This window comes from Mustela nivalis, assembly GCF_964662115.1.
Source record: "Mustela nivalis genome assembly, contig: HAP1_SCAFFOLD_1201, whole genome shotgun sequence".
Lineage (NCBI taxonomy): Eukaryota > Metazoa > Chordata > Mammalia > Carnivora > Mustelidae > Mustela > Mustela nivalis.
The window spans coordinates 164,789-170,000 of NW_028135463.1; the positions used below are offsets into that span (position 1 = coordinate 164,789).

A 5,212-nucleotide genomic window follows, 5' to 3' on the forward strand; every position below is an offset into this window, starting at 1 on the left:
GTATGAATCCCTAAATGTAAAATGCATTTTTCTTTGGTTTAGGAAACCCAATAAAAGTGTAAATTCCTTCAAAATGCTTTCCATTTGAAATTAAATATCCTTTTTAAATTTAGGTGTAATTTAATGGAAATGTTTAAGTAAATTTTTTTTAAAAATGATAGTGACTTTCATTTTAAGAATTTTCATGAATAAATTCTCAGTTGGTAGGCCCATCATTAAGAAATTATGAGCTTGTTTTAAAAATACTTTTTAAAATTTTTGCTACAGTTTGATTGTAAGATACTGTTTCACTGCTGACCAAAATATGTTGAGTGTTATTTGAATTAAACTCTTATCTAAAGAAACAGATTGTAGATATATGTAAGCCATGCAGATGGCAACAATTTAAAATTACCAAATTGTGCAATTTGTTAATGGATTTAATCTGAGTCTTTGAAAACAGAGCTACTGATCAGATGTCAAATAAATTTACAAGCAAAATTTACACAATCTAAATTTTGAGAGAGAGAAAAATATGAGTCCATATTTATGGACGTTGTTGATGAGTGTTATCAGATATGTACTCTTAATTAACATTTGAATTTCGTGGTTGAAAATTGTTGGGACAGAAATATAGAACTCTTGAATGTCACAGAGCCATCCATATACTGACAATAGTATTTCTAAGTGGGCAGGATCAAAGAACTGCATGCTTTAAAAACATATAATACTTAATTCTTAGAATACAGGTTTCAAATTTAGCCCTTACCTTGAGTTTATGTTTATTCAGGACACATTAAATAAATGTTTTTTCTTAGAATGAACCAGTAGCTGAATGACTGAAAGTTAGAGGACAGAACGGCTTTTCTAATGGTTTGAGATGAGGAAACAAATTTGTAAATAATGCGAAAAACCTTTCTACATCAATTGCCACTCCAATGCACAAACTTACTCCTTCAAGCCATTTTTTAAAGAAGACACAATGTTACATTATGTTTTAAATGATCATATTAAATTTCCTTGCATCATTGTCATGAGATAGTCCTAGTATCCACATACTCCAGTTGAGAAGATAGAGACAAAGGGAGGCGTGAAACAAGGAGAGAGAAAGCTAGAATCCTGGTTTTGACTCCCTCCCAAGTGCTTAATCCACTCCCCCACATTCCAATTTACAATAAAATGAAATTGGCACATTAACCTGAAAGGAAAAAAAAAAAGAAAGAAAAATGACCAAATTCGTTCAGTGAATTCAGGCATACCCAATGAAGTAACAGTGAGTTTATGCTTATTTGAAAAGGAATCTGGTTGGGCAATACCACAATTGACTTATACCTAGTGGGGGGAAAAGGCAATTAGAGAATAATCGGGAAGTGCTTGAGAGAGGAATTAAAATAGACAATTGGCTTGTGCTCATTGTAAAGTGACTTTAAAAAGAGATTCTGATGAGCACATATATTAAAAATAGAGTTCCCACTCTTCCTGCTCCATTGAAGAGCCTCCCACTTCCTACAAAAAGTCTTTAAATTGTGTGACTCTTTAAGTACATGGAGGAATATCACACATTTGCAATTATTGGGTCAGAATATATGAGTCATGCAGAAATAGAGCTTTGCAGGAAATTTTTATTACATTGGAGAAATTCTTAGTCATTTATTACAGCTATTAAGAAGACTCTGAAACTGTCAGACCTGTCTTTGACAAAATGAACTGTATTCCAAGTGCCCTCCAAGCAAAATCTCTCATAAAAGACAGGCCAGAAATAAATGGGATATGATGGAGAAAAAGCAAAAAAGCAAGATGAATGAAACTAAAAACTGAGGGACCATCTGAGGTGTGATATATGAAAAATGGCAGTTGTACTTAAGGGCAGGAAGAGAATGTAAAGTGGTAAAGCATGAAGGAAACGAAGAGAGACAGGATATAAAATGTATACACAAATTCTTATGATCCAGGTTTACTCCAGGCACTTCCTTGCTTGTACTAGGTAGTAGGTCATTCGCATTCATCTCCGTGCCTGAATACCATATTTATATAAATATCTTTGAACCTTCATGTACTTAGAGTGCCATATGCTACCTATGAGCTGGTGTTATTCGAAAACATAGAAATAGAGAAAGTATAATTTACTGATAGAACCTAATTGAATTTCCAGTGTCATAGTCTAGTCAAAGCAATACAGTAGGAAATGAACCCCTCCTTTTAATCAAATTGGTTACAACTTTCACAAACCATTTAATACATCCCCCGGTTTTCTTTCAGAATATCATGATGATTTTTTTGTACTTACCCATCTTTCATGTTGGTGATTTAAAAATAAACCAATTTTAAGTATTAGAATCCCTTGCACAAAATTATTTTACCTTTAAACATATATATATATACCTCATTCTTCTATTTCCTTCCATAAGCTTATTTTGACCTCCTATAAAATTTGTGAGACTTAACCAATAAACTCTCCAAAGTTCACAGTATATTAATAAAGCACACATTATCAACTAAAATTGATAAGACAGAATTTATGCAACTAAGTCAATCAAAACATTACTTACTTCATTCAAATTAGAGGTAAATGGATTATTTGCCTAAATTACACGTTAATTTACATAACAGACTAGAAGGCTCTCAAAGTGCAATAGATAATATATTCTACCCAGCTGAAAACAAGTTAACCCACAGATACATTTCAAGGTAAAGGTGATTCTTGAGTTATTTTTTTTTTAATTTACTAGATTCATAACTCTAATATGTGATGAGATAGAGGATAGAAAGGAGAGAAAACACTGAATTCTAATTAGTTTCAGTAAGTGTTCTTTTTAAATGGTATGGTTAAGGTGTTGTGTTGCAATCATCCTGTAGGGTTGTTATACTGTTAATGCTTGTCTGCATGTGCTTAATTTCCTGCCATGACCACTAAAATGGTTAGAGTATTTACAGAGTGGAAAGTCAAGATTACTGTATTTTTAAGCAGATGCATTTGCATACTCATCCATTAAACATTAAGTATCTTAAAACCCACCAATTTTTTGAAAGAAATTTGAATGTGCAATTTTGAAGAACTAAAATGTCTTAATAATTTTAGAACTTACCCACAAAGGACTGCCTAAATACTGAAATGATCACCTTTATAAAAAGACTTAATCAGAACTGTTATAGTTTCTTATTAGTACTCTCGTAAAACAATAAATTACCACATTTTTGGAAACATATAAGCCTGGAAATGTGTTTCCTGATGGAATTTGTAGAGCAAGTCACCATTCTGGCTCTTTAATAGGACTATAAAAACAACTGATCTCACAACACATGGTGCAATGGCTGGTGATAGCAATGTAGGACATTGATATCTACCAAAAAATGAGAAATGTGATAAATTCAGTCATAGTTCTTCATATGCCCAAAGCACTTAATGATTGGAGACTTGGAATACTGAAAATATTACTCATTTTAGCTGAAAAAGAAAAAGTTATTTCTACTCTATTACATTTGTACTTAGTTGACTTATAAATTGAGCAAAGATGTCTTTGTTTGATAGAAACAGCCAGTTTGTTTTGGAATAAACTTAAATATACATTTTGATTTCTCACTATGATTAGTTTAAAGAACTATTCAATAAAAAAATAAAGATCTTTGCCTTTTGTAAGAACATGTTTTATGTATGATTGAAGTTTTTACAACACTCTGAGAAAGCCATCCGATGTTAGATTTAAAAATAAAATCAAAAGCATTTTCCGACATAGTACACATGAAAAATTGGAAATTCCAATATCTTCAATAGAAGTTGTAGAAAGTGTATGTCTCCTTGGAGTTTGACACCCACTTAACACAGCAGAAAATAAGGTACTATACTGTAAACAAAAAAGTACAGTAGAGGACAGTTGTAAATTTACATAAGAATAGTTCATAAACATTTTGGTCTTTCCAGAACAGTTTTTATATAAAATGAATAAAAAAACCTTTAGACAGCTGTCATCACTCTTGTTTGACCACTTTTCACTTATATGCACACAGACATATTTATATAGCAATATATTGATGCACCGTTACATGGATATTAAACTATGATTACTGCTTTGTAACTGAGATGTGCATTATCCAATCAACATTATCCATAGTTGAAATATTCTTACATTATGTATTGTTGTCATGTTGTATCTATAAAAACATGAAAATATAACTTTACATTATTTCAATTATTTACATTAGTTCAAGCTTGACAGAGAAAAATTGATAAGCTACAATTTTTAGAAGAGTAGGCCCAGAGGTACAATAAATAGCATTGATTGTGTAGAGTTATCTTTTTCATTTTTAAAAACCCATTTGAAGTACAATATGGAAACAATTAGTCTGCAATTTGGTCATTCTAGCATTAATTATTAAAACTTAAAATGCACCTCCAACATTCCTGATGAGGAGAAATGCACGGAAATTATATTGTATTATCTTGGAATTTGTGATCGGGAATGTTACATTTGGTAAAGAACATCTTGATTCTACATATCACCATGTTCGATCCCACATCGAACACATTCTTATTCCCTTCTGTGAAACATAATTAATAAAACTGTTTTCATAGCACTTAGAAGATACCAAGTGCTACACAAAGTCTTGCTTGCAGAAATAATGAGAATAAAAAATATTAAAAATGACTACTTAATGTTAACAATTGTTTAAAACCCTAAATTAATTTTATTTTAGGGAGCTTTAAGAGAAATAAATGGCCTTTTATGAAGGGAAAGAGAGTTCCTTTAAATTTTTAACTAGAGAAATATAAGCTCTTTAGTCAAAAGTTACAGAAATTTGATGTTTTATCCCCAACTGGGCATATTAAAAGAGCCATTCCACCTGAGGAGTAGGTATAAATACAAGGTATTAAAGTTGTTTTTATTGATGGCAATGGGAAGAAATTATGCTGCAGGTGACTCAAAAGTTCTTAAATTATTCTTAATATATAAGGCTTATGACAACTCATAATTTGGAAAACAAAAAAGTTAGATTTAGTTTATGGACTTTGATACATGGGCAAATATTTTAAAAGCTGCTTTCTAGGCATTCCTAACTTCATTTGCAACTAATACTTCTCTTCTGCAAGCTCAAACATTTTAAAATGGAACCTCACATATTATATTTGTTTTTAATATTAGCTTTTTAAATCTATTAGCATTTATCCATATAGATTAAATGCTTTATGTTAAATATTTCTTTATATATAGTAAGATATACTAAAAACAGATTCAGA

The 5,212-nt window shown here is 30.9% G+C and overlaps 1 protein-coding gene across 2 annotated transcripts in view; it reads right to left on the minus strand.

The window, feature by feature from the left end:
* Positions 1-3,602: 3,602 nt before the first annotated feature.
* Positions 3,603-5,212, minus strand: part of LOC309857315 (glutamate receptor 2-like) — a 6,230-nt gene continuing 4,620 nt past the window's right edge. For both annotated transcript variants that reach the window (XM_082750052.1, XM_082750051.1), the window contains exon 4: positions 3,603-5,212. This exon is cut by the window's right edge and continues 1,011 nt beyond it. The gene's annotated coding sequence lies outside the window, so the exon portion shown is untranslated.